This window comes from Apteryx rowi, unplaced genomic scaffold, assembly GCF_003343035.1.
Source record: "Apteryx rowi isolate R43461 unplaced genomic scaffold, aptRow1 scaffold_397, whole genome shotgun sequence".
NCBI lineage: Eukaryota > Metazoa > Chordata > Aves > Apterygiformes > Apterygidae > Apteryx > Apteryx rowi.
The window spans coordinates 796,171-808,674 of NW_020450496.1; positions in this window are offsets into that span (position 1 = coordinate 796,171).

The window sequence follows — 12,504 nt, forward strand, 5'->3', positions numbered from 1 at the left end:
CCGCCGCCTCTCGCTGCGGGTCGGCGATGCCTTCAGCGCGGGCAGCGGGGCCGCTCCATGGGGCTGCGGGGGCGCGGCCGGGGCAGAGCCTGCGCCCGACCCCGCGGCGGCGCCCGGCGGCGGCGGCCTGGGTCCGGGGCGGCGGCGGCAGCGGGCGCGGTGCAGTGAGCGGGACTGCCACTGGGGTCAGGGAGCAGGCACCAGGAAACACGGCGGCCACGGAGCGCTGCTCGCACACACGCGCGCACACACACACCCCCACACACCCGCACGCACGGCTCCTCCCGCCGCCTCGCACTTCACCCCCCCGGGCAGGGAGGGAGGGAGCGAGGAAGCGCTGCTGCATTTCCCAAGTGCGGCAAAGCCTCCCCCCGCCGAGCCGGGAGGAGAGGCCGGCAGGAGCAGCCGCTCTGCCGCCGAGCCGGGGTCAAGGTGGGGAGAGTCGCCGCCACAGAGCCGGGGTAGGGGGGCAGCGCCGGGACCCGGCCGGGGCCCCCCGCGACCCCCCGCCGGCGCCCCCCCTCCCAGAGCCGGCCCGGCACCCCGCACCGCTGCTCGGGGCTTCTCCTCGGGCTAACGAGCTAAATACATACATATGTGCACAAACACAACCCTCTGGAAAAAAAATAAAAAGCTCCAAAGAGGTTTTTCACATGTTCCGCACATTTCATCATTACATACTAATGCAGTGGTCTGTTCCTCCTGGCAATATGCTAACCTCTGCCATCAAAAGAAAACATAGAAACATTAGTGTACCAGCATCAGTTTAAGCTGAACATTGTTTGAGGGCATGTTTTTTTTTTAAAGGACAAAAGGAGATTTTCCTTAAAAAAACAATCAAACCAACAAACCCCAGCAATTGTTACTGTCGTGGCTGTTGACACAAAGTAAAGACCAGATCTGTTTGTTCTTTTACTCTGAAGACAACAAATGGAAAGAGGACTTCCACCATCCTATGCTTACAGTGCATGGAAAAGAAAAGAAGGGAGAAATTTCCAAAGAATTATGAAAATCACACTGACGGAAAAATAAAAACTCCTAGCAGGCCTCTAAGAATGATAACTTGTAGTGTACTACATGTTTTAAAATAATTTTGATTCTGGCCGACCTTTGGATATGCACGGCAACTAGACAGGTTTTTCTTTGTTGTTGAAAACAATGAGAAGGATCAGGGTATTGCCAGACAGAAGTCCGCTAGGATGGATTGTCCTGTTTAGAAACATGGCAAATTAAGAAAATCAACCTAAAAAAATTAAATTGCATAACTTTTTCCATCTTTGATAGGAGACCTTCCTGTGTCATTTTTTATTATTGTTGTTTTCCCTCTTAATAGAAGTAAAGCACTGTGAACCACCAAAGGAAAATTCTTGTTTTAGACTAAATGGTCCACAGATGAGTCGTCCTCATCAAAGCAACCTTTTCAAGGACCGTTTGCCTGAAATGGAGTCTGAGGCCATAGTTTCAAAAACATTTTTAGCTGACTTACTCTGGCACTCTTGTAAAATAATCATTCACCCCACTTATCCCACCTCTGTCCCTGCACAAGCACTTGTGGAAAATAGTGAACCCCCTGGGGGAAAGTGATCCAGTAAGCATCAGAGAGAAACAGGCTGTTTTAGTGTGGGTCAGCCTCCCCATCCGATTCATTTCCTAAGTGCATAAAGGTTTGTGCTGGAACAAGGCAGGGAGCAGGACGAGCAACCGGAGACACAAGCAGGACAGGACAGCTTCATGTGGTGCCAGTGCCAGCTTAAATACAAAAAGCCTTGGGGGGGGGGGGGGGAACAGGTTTGATCCAGAAAACAGCGCTGCAGAACCTGCTGCGCCCATTCTCTGCAGTTGCATCAGGAAGAACTCTCCTGTATCTGTGTCCCTGTACCACATCTAGAGCCCCCAGGGCTACAGAAATGAGCTTCCAGCACAGGAGAAATAGGGTAGAAAATCTGGGCAGGTAACAGGCCTGGGAATGAGAAAGCTCAAGGACTTTACCTGTGATACCTTGTATGGCAAGAGACAAATCAGACATTACCCCAGTGTCTCAGTTTCCTAGTACCGAAATAAGCATTTGCCTAATCTGCAAGTCCTCTTATAAAGTGGATACCTTAAAAGTTACTTCACTTGGTTTAGTGGAGCTATTCCCAAAGTATTATCCCATGCGACTCAGGAGTGGGACCTGATTCTAAGGCGACATCTTTTCCACAATACTAAGTGTTCAGCAATACCACCAAGCTGTAACACAGTCATCGGGAGCATTGGTTTTAGTATGTGACTCGGCAAACTCATCAAGAAGAGCACAGAATGAAACTCTTTATTTTAACAAACTACTTGTTTTCTGTTTTCCCCCGAGAACAGTACATTTTCTAAAGTACCCACTTTTAGAAATGTGTTGGCCCTGGAGTTGCTACCTGAGAGAAAAACATTTTTCTTAAACTGATCAGTGGGTTTTCTGAGGAAGATAGCTTCATTTCTTCACCTTTCCTTTCTAAATTACAAGAGCAACATCAGAATGCAAGTACGTAAGTATAGAAAAAAAATGTGTGTTTATTGTGGCTAGAATGTAGATATATTAATATACACTTGACAGGAGAATCTCAAAGATAAGTGTGAAAACTTAAAAAGTAAACAAGCTGTTTGAGTGTCACTGGACTGATTTTTCTAGTTGGGAGAAATTTAAAATATTGAACAAGTAGCTTTTGTTTACTTTAATATTTCCTATTTGTAATGTTAAAAGTGTACATTATACATTATACCTTAGTCATGTTCAAGGTTTGCTCTGAATTTTTTCACTTTTAAAAATCCAAAGAGACTATTATCAAGTGTACAAATGCAGCTGATGCAGGTCAAAAATCATAAAGCATTAGAGCTTCATGAAAAACATACAGATTCTTCAAAATCTATCATTTTTAGTACCCTTCACAGGTACCACTGTGTTCAGTTTTAAGCCAAACACAAGAAGGACCAAAAACTTTTGAGACACACATAAGGCAGTTCAGAGTGAGCCATGGAAATCCATCTCTCGTTGCTCTTTACTTTGGGGAAAATGTTTCCTAAGTATCTGTAAAGCTATATAATAAGAAAGGCATCATTTAAAGTCTCTCTCTGGGAACTCACTCCCTGAATGCTTAAAAAGTTTTGAGTGACCTTTTATACGGAAAGGAAGAAAAAAATCCTTTCAAATATACATATGATATTGGTCTGCAGTTACAGTACTGACCTGAGACAAATCCTGCCCAGTCATCCTACATCATGCACCATACATCATTACCATGCACCATTATCGTGCTCCACAATTTGCTGTAGGTCATTCACTGAGACTTCTCTGAGAGTAAGGTACTATTCCATCTGACCAAAAGAGGCAAGACCAGATTACAAGGCCATGTTCCACAGTATAAAATGATCAATTTTGCCATTTTAAGGATGTTTCCTCAACTCCCCTACTCCTCTGACGCTTACTTCCCCTCCTACTTCTCAAGGATACAAACCACACAGGAAGAACAAATTCAGTTAAAAACAAAACAAACAAGTCTCCTTCCTAAAAGGGAAAAAAGGTTTTAAGGCAGATCAGTCAGATCAGTTCCCCAGTCTGGTTCACAGTACAGTCTGATGAATACTTATGCTGGCATAATATAGACTGCAGCAGTCTGCAGTGCAGAACCAAGACCGGCAAAGAATATGTTGCACTTTCAAAAGAAAGTCAGGCCATGGTTTCACACTATCTTTTAGTTTGGACACAGTATCAGAGTTGTTGTTGTTGTTGTTTTGTTTTTTTGTTTGTTTGTTTTTTAATACATGTATTTCCTGGATGTTTAGCCATTTTAAGACCAGAGTGGTGAGGGTTCTCATTTGTGCTGCAGGGACAAATAGATTTTAGTCCACAGAGAGAGGGACATGTAGATGAGCTAGTAAATTACCCACAGGATTCTACAATATGTATTTTGCTTTGCTTTGCTATTTCACAAAAGGAGAGTTTTATCCAGTGGACATTCACTGGTARCAAACTACACCAAAGTTACTGAATTCACCATGTTTCAATGCAGACCACTGTTATCCTGCCAAGATTCATAGCTTAACAGGCCCCTTCCCCTCAATAAAGTAGATATTCTTCAGTAACTCTGGAACAGAAGACAACTGGGGGAAACAGTAATGTGTTGGTTTAGACCTTATACCCCACTGAGCAGATACTACATTCCAAATTTGCTGAATGTAGTTGGATGGATGAAGAGTTCCATTGCTCTCTTCCTCCATTCATAGTCTGACAGTCACTGAACATTTGGTGTGCATTCTGGCCAAGAACATGAATACAACAGAAAAACACAGTATTAGATAAAAAACAAAAAAAAAAACACAACTAAAACACAAACCCCAGAAGATTCCAGTTTTGAAGACTCAGACTGTAGTCCTTTTAGCTCTTAGAGCTTCTCTCCCATAAGAATACTGCAGACAGGATCAAGCAGCTAATTAAACCCTAAAAACTGAATTCAAAAGCCAATGCATCTTGGCTTTAGATTTTTATAATCTTTTCTGTTACGAATTTTTATCTTTTTCTCTCATAAATATGAGCTTTAGACACTAACTTGTTCAGCACTCCAGTAAACACTACATCTTCAGGAAGAATCCACAGCCTATCTTCTTCCCTCTCCATATAAGTGCACCAGCTTTCTGAGAAAAGGACAATTCTTACAAGCAAGTGAAACTCAAGTCTTCTGTCAGAATCTCCAGACAGAGAGGAACAGATCATTGTAATGCTGATAGAGCATCAGGTAAGACTACCAAAGGAAATATCACCAGTTGTCCTCTGGGCATTCTTTTTATATTCAATGGACCAGAACATTGTCACAGGATAATGGCTGTCCGCTGCCTTGCCCGATTAAATTAAATTAAATATTTGATTGGAACATTCCCACTTGCTCTCTGTAGAAATAAAAAGTGATGCAAAAAAGCTGCAGGTGAATCATTTGCCCTTCTAAGAAATTCCCAGTGTAACTGCAAGTCAGTGTACCTAGAAAATAAACTGTTCCTTCTAAATTTCTGGTTTTGAGCATTCTATGAAACATTCTTTTTTCAAAATTAAGAAGGAAGTCCGGGTGATTTATTCCTTCATAGCAGAGCAGTGACTGCAGTTTTGTATATATATAAAGATGCAAATACCGTTTGATGCATGGTAGTTATTGCAAAGACATTACTGCAGGAACATTTAGGTTTACTCCCAGACACTGAAGACTCRAGACACACTACACAGAAAGGTTATGCAAATGACAAGCTCCATGAACTGAAATTTCTGCAGATAGAGTAAAATTCTCCTCTCTATTCCCATGGGAAACTCCCTATTGCATTTACTAAACTTATGTATGAAATTCTCCTCACCATCAGTCAAAAATCCACATAGAAAACAAACTGCAAAACTGAAACAGGTCTTACCTCACAGTGAAAATAAATTTACATGGTGGTGCAGAAAAGAGAATATTACTCCTATTTCATCTTGAAAATTTATTGAAGGCTGCGGATTTAACTGAAAATTCACCCACTGATGGCTGTTGTCAACAGCTGCTAGAGTTAACCCCTCCTACATCCAAACGAATAGGCAACCGAGTTCCACTTCATGCTGTGCATAATTAAATCTATGCTTTCGACAGACATAAGAACCACGGTCTCCAGCATATCTGCATCTAGTTCCAGTTTACAGACTCCAAATTACCTTTGAGCCAGGGATGTGCTCCTTTTATAGAAAATTGTAAGGAACTGTAGAATAAACCTTATGAAAAGCTTTCCACAGAGGTCAGGCATTCCAACATGGAGATCTCTCCAATTTGAACACAAAGTTAAGAACAAGCCTCCCTAAAAGGAGGAAAAGATTTTCACAGTCATTTCCAGGAGTTTTGTCACACTGAATGTTCCCAGTAACACCACTGATCTGAAGGCACATTTAACCGAGAGCCTGAAGGCAAAGTCTTTATTATTAGTTAACTATCATAATTATCAAACACTTGTACAGAAAACACAGTGCAGGATAATCAAGAAGCCCACATCATATGGCAAGAGAAATAAGCTTCAATTGGCATGCAGTGCTCTCTAATGTAAGATAGAGTTCTGGAAAGAAATGGATAAAATCTTACGGTGTATTCTCTGGTTAGTGTTCATTTTTATCCCTTGATTTGACATTTTAAAAATCAATATTCTGTAGCAGTTATTGTCTAGATTTTCAATGCATGCAAGCTGAAACCACTTGCTAAGAACTGAGGGATTCTATGTTGTCTCAGACACCCTAGGAAAAAAATCTTCTATTCCAGTTATTGTCTAGCATTTGAGTTCAGTATTGGCAAACTGGTCCCTGCATGTCTTTGAGGCATATGGAAATTGATGATGAAAGTGCCTAGTATAACTAGAAGTATAATTTGATGAAAACTGAAGCAGTGAACTGTGAGAAACTGCTAAATCAGTGTCATCAAACTCTGCTTGAAAAATAATGAAACAGAAATACTACCAGCACACGAGAAATGCAGGGCAAGGACTGTGAAACCAGAAAGTAAATGCAAAAATTAAGGAAACATGTAAGGTATTACTTTAATTGTTATTATTGAAACACACGCCCAAAACACTACACAACATTCCCATCCAAATTCGCTTTAGGGAGACAGTGACATCATGTCTCCTGCAAATTGTTCAAACACAAAGCTTGGCATAAGCTCTTCCAGTAGAGCACCATGTTTGGTCCTGGCAGTCTCGCCTGTCTACCTGTAACCATGTGCTGAATAAGAACAGCATTGTGGTCAATGCAAATCCTAGTTATAGCTCGAGTCCCTCAGGGCGACAAAAAGACCAAAATAGAAAACATATTACAGTTTTAAAGTAATAAGATTGCTAAGGAAAATAAAACAAATGTAACCTCAGAAGTAAGATGACATTTATTGCCTAAAAGTTAACAATTCCTGAAGCTATAAAAGTACTCTATAAATAAAACCTGAAGATGACAGTGAAAAGATTCCTGATATTGCTTTATTCATACATTTGAATGAAAATAAAACAGACAAACTCAGATAGAAATCTGGAAGCAAGAGGGCAAAGGAAGAAGATATCCTAGGTTTTAAGGGTTTGCCTACATCAGGAAACACACCTGAATTACTGAAAAACATTAATGATTCTATTCAGTTGTACCTGTGTCTTGAGACTATGACATATATATACACTCAAGAAAGGGGTATAAGCTCACATATTCAAAGACTTGCCAGAAAATTTGTACAAGATCATCACAGGAAGAGAGAGAGAGAGAGAGCTGGAAAAATTGGAGCAGGGGCTCCGATTTTCATGCCAGTGTTGCACCTAATGCAAAGGGAATGCAGATGATGGACTGCAAACTATATGTTATTCCTTCTGCCACTTAGCCATGTACTTGTAGAGCTAAACACAAATCAGGATGTAACAAAAAACCTCAAAACTGAAATATTAGAAAATGTGTTAGTGTAGATTAAGATATTTATGTCAAGATGTTTATTAGAGTAGTATCAACATTTTTATGTACAAAAGGAAACCATCAAGATCAAGCAGTGGTTAAGGATACCAAGCACTAATTTCTTTAAAGCATAGCCCGATTTGTAGATTTAACTGAATTATATCTGCAACCTCATCACAGCATGCACACAGCAGAGAATAAGAAATAGAAAAGTTTTATAAACAAACATCTCTTAAAGGTCATATATCATGCTTTACAAGAATCACAACAAGAAGTTTCTGCATATGGATTTATGCAACTTAATTATCAATATGCCTAATTAGAAAGTTGTGTTAATAAACAACTAGAAGACTTCTTTCTGTTAGAGGATATACAGATAGGAAGCTTACTAGAAAAAGAGTAGAGTGGAGTCCTGAGAGGATTTTCTGGTAAGGTATTTAAGTTTCTAAAAGTAACATGGGCATCATTTTCATGGGTTTTGATATCATCTTTTTTCCAAGACACAATTTCAAAATCTATATGTTAAAAAGTCATTTTCTCCATTAGTTCACTGTTAACCCAAACTACACATTTGAGGAGCCTTCTTTTATCCCCCCCCGACATACTGATCTGACCCCAATTCCATCTTTTGTAGTATCACTCAAACCTGTGCTCTTATTCTAAAATATGCCTTCTAACACAGAAACAGTTTATAAACATTGGGTTCACTTAGAATTTAACCAAGGTACCTTGGCATCTGTCTAGGAGTCCCTTTGATTCCTGTTGTGCTTTCACACTTGCGTTCACCATAGCCTTTGACAGTGGCTGAGAGGCAGAGTTAAGTCAGTGTCTCTTCGTAGCACCCCCATAATCACAATGGCCTATCCAGTGAGATGCTTCAGCTCTGGAGAAGAGGAGTGGAAAGGGAAGAGATTAAAAATGTAAAAATGGTAAAGCAGAAGACAAAGGAAAAAGTAGAGATTCAGACCTAAACTTTCCAGAAGCTCAGTGGCACATGGAGACCAGTATGGGACTAAGTCTGCAAAACTCTATAGCTTACCCTTCCAAGGCAAATCCAGGCACTAACGTTCCCTAGATCACCTGATGTCTCTACCCGGATGCTAGGTAAACTAGTAATCTGACAACAACTCTTTCCCATTTAGAACAAGCCGTTAACCTTAAAAAGGTCAAAATCTAGAATAAACCTGGACAAATGTACATTTAAGTTTCTGCCCAAGCTTCAGTTTAAGGCTGTACTTTGTGCTGTTGGTTACAGAAAGGAAAGCTATAGAATAACCTTCATCCCACTGAAGTCCTCAGTTTCACTTCGAGCTAAATGGATGTAACTGAAAGGAGCAGGTGTTCTGCCTTGCTTCAAGATCAGACCTTTTATTTGTGATGAGACATTAACTGTTGATATAGAAACCTTCCTAAATTATATGTGATTTTTAGCTTGCTATTTCATATGCAGTAAAATCCATCAAGCTGTACTATTTCATCCATTATTGTTTGATTCACTAAATACTTTCTATTCTCTCACATTTAGCCTATCACAGGCACACTGCAAGCTTAAAAAGAAAATATATTATACATATACACATGTATATTATACACATTCTACAACAGTTAAATTATTTCCTATCTGGGGTTCTCTATTCTTAATAATGGCAGCTAACAAACAGAAAGAAAGAGATCATCACTGTCAGTCCACACTCCAGTACTTTCAGTTCAAAATCTGGAAATGAGCCACACTCATATTTTGAAACATTCATCTATTTCCTGATGGATTTTTATCAGTGTGTTCTTTTCCATGGATCTGTCAGGTCAGAACACTAAAGTTACCTATTTTCAATTCTGTTAAATTAATAAGGTAAAAATTAATTATTAAAGCCCACAAGCCACAAGACTGCCATAGTCTAAAGCTACTTTTTTTTTAAACATTGCTTCTATTTTAAGAGTTGCTATACTGATATTGTACACTTATATGAGAATGTGTGCATGAACAGCGTATGTATTCACAGAAAATTCAATGGTATTACTGCTGAATAAGCTCCAGCCTGTCAAAGCAATCAGTGTGACCAGAATGCCACATCCACAGGGAGCTCCACTGACTTCTTTCCATTGCAGGTGTTAGAACCACTGACTGCAGAGAACCCCAAGGTTTTTGGGCACTGGATTCTGCACATCTTGTGATAAAAATTTTATTTCTTTGTGCAACTCACAGGAAAAAGATTCAGGCTTCCAGGATTTTAAGTCTGGATTCGAAGATGAAAACAACAGAAAACTATGCTTCTAAACTGTCCAAGACCTGATCCAATAGTCAGCATCTCAAATTACCCTGGTATCTATATTAATTTATTATTACTGTTTTGGACTTCTGTAAGGGTCGCACAATGACAGGATGGGAAAGAAATGCCAGATAAGATATTTTATCCAATTTATCAAATTGTAATGTTTTACAACAACAAACTTTGAACTTTTTTTGTTCTATTGTTACAAGTGCTCAAAAGATATCATCAACTAGGTATGCACTCCACGGATCACTAATACTTCTCTTTTAAGGTTTGAAAGCAATTTACATGATGCTGAAACGCAGGGTGCTCTAAGAACCAAAGGCTCCATTCAGTTCTAGCACAAACACACTTTTTCCAATAGGACTGGAACAAGGTTGTGAGAAAGAACTTGATTTGCATCCAGTGTCTTAACAGCATCACTTTCATCAAAGGACAGTTGTCATCCCAAGATAAACAAGAGCTTAATCTTAGACTTCTTTCCTCCCACCAAACTCCATTGGATTCAGAGACAATTTGGGATTTGCAAGGAATACAGAATTAGCTTCCTTTCAGCTACTAATAAAATAACTGAAGGTAAATCTTGCTTCTACTGAAAGAGGCATAGGTTTCACCATTAGTTTAAACAGAAGTAAGATCAAGTTGCAGATTTACAAACTTGTACTTTTTTTGGAAGATTGGAATTTTATATACAATAAGGTCACTTTAAAAACAAATCCAAAATGTAATTTACTTCCAACTTAAGACTCCCTAACACTGATGGAATAGGGTAGAAGTGTCACACTATAATGGAAGATGTTGATAAGTGTCATCTAGACTGTACAAATCTACACAGATTCTCTTTTTAACAGCTGCCCACACTAAATTAAATGTAAGTTAAAGACACACTCCACCAGCACTCAATGATTTATGCTGCTCACTCTGGAAGCCATGCAGCTTCAGGATTCCCCCCCCCCCCTTTAAACTCCTCTTCACACACCAGTTTGAATGTCCCACCTCCCTCCAACACATATCAAGGGAATCAGACAGCAGTTCACAGGTACGCAGCCTCCTTTACTGAAGACAGAATTTGCATTTTCTGTTTTGAGAACAAGACAATTATGAAGTAATGGACATGGACATGTTTTAGTCTTCATTTTTAATAACTCACTTGTCAGTACTCTTAATTTTGTCTCTGATAGCATTTATTTGAAATAGAAGCATGATACACATTACATTTTAAATATCTATACTGAAAATGAATAGTAGAAAATTCTATATTGCGTTTTACCTGTCAGAGGTCATCAGAAGCTATATTTCAAGAAAACTAAAGGCAATAGATGTAGTTTGCCCAGTAGATTAATACTGAGCTGTGAACTTTCATCCTCTGCAGCAAGATTTCCATCCAGCTGACATAGAACTGGCATGCAGTAACACTTACAACCAGGGGGATCCAATTTAGACGGAGTTCAAATGGTTTCAAGCTACTCATAGGTCACAGAGGTAAAGTATGCATAAGAGAACTGGCTTTAATCAGAAGGTTTTCAGTAATGTCACACCAGAAGCGATAGGCCACATTGAAAATGAACTGGATGTTAGGCTTGAGAATTAAATTACCAAATATATTTAAATATTCTGAATATATTAAGACATTTTCACATGGCCATATATGGTATTTTTCAGAAAACAGAAGCAAGCACGGAATGTAGCACTGGTATAAAAAGACTTCTTTCCCTTTGTGGCATCCTATCTGTGATTTCTATCTTTAGAAGCTTTTTGTGAAGAAACAAGATCCAAAACAAAAGCAAAATAGCTCCATCATGGGTGACAGTGAAAATAAGTCTCTAAAGACACAATTTTCTCCACAATGGAGTATTAGAACATAGGAAAATTGAGAGGGAGAGCAAGGATTACAGTGAGAGAGAGGATTTAGGAAAGGCCAATTTTAATGCAGTTATCAAATGCTGACCTACTTGTGAAACAGGCAGGTGGAACCTCCATTTAACATTTTGTATGAAAGAACAATGTGAAAATGAGAGGACTCATTGAAAGACAAAGTGTTATTCTCTTGAGAGACTTTTAAAGGCTATATTCCATCCAGAAAACCCCAAATCTGTCAGCTCTTCTTATTTCAAGCTTCCCTGATCACTTTGGTTTTTATCAGTCCTGTGTCCTCTTTTTCTTGCAGATAGGCTAAGGTTTGTCTCTATGCCCTTAGTCCAAAAAGTAAACTGAGAAACAGCTCAGTGATACAATGGAGAGCATCACCTTTTGCACAGTCATTCCTACTGGTTTGCTTTAAAGTGTGGATTATGTTTAAGAACTGTTTCTCAGCAGAAATGAAAAAGCAATTACTACATAAAACCTAGCAGACTAGGTACATTTGGAGTTTCTGCAGAGTTTCACTGAGTTTTGTTATGAAAAAGATAAAATCTTTACTGCTGTGCCTCCTTACAACATTGTCTCTGCAAGAATTCAAGTCAAGGCCAGCAAGAGAAGGAGGAACTTTGCACAGTCAAATACTGGAGTTGTTCCGAGGATTCTGCCAGCAGATAAAGGAGAAGCCTGTCACTAGAAGTACCATGCTGGATCTCATGTCATATTATGGCAAGCATCTCTCAGTTCATATTAGCAAAGAAACAAGGAACTTGACAGAGTGGAGTCTAGTGTTTTGTCACTAAATATTCACAGAGAAGCAGCATCACAGCCAAGAGAATCACCACATTTTATGATCCATTAATTTTACTACATCCTGCGTTGATGATTTAATAAGCATAAGCTGAAAAGAAGTGAGGAATTTAAAGAACA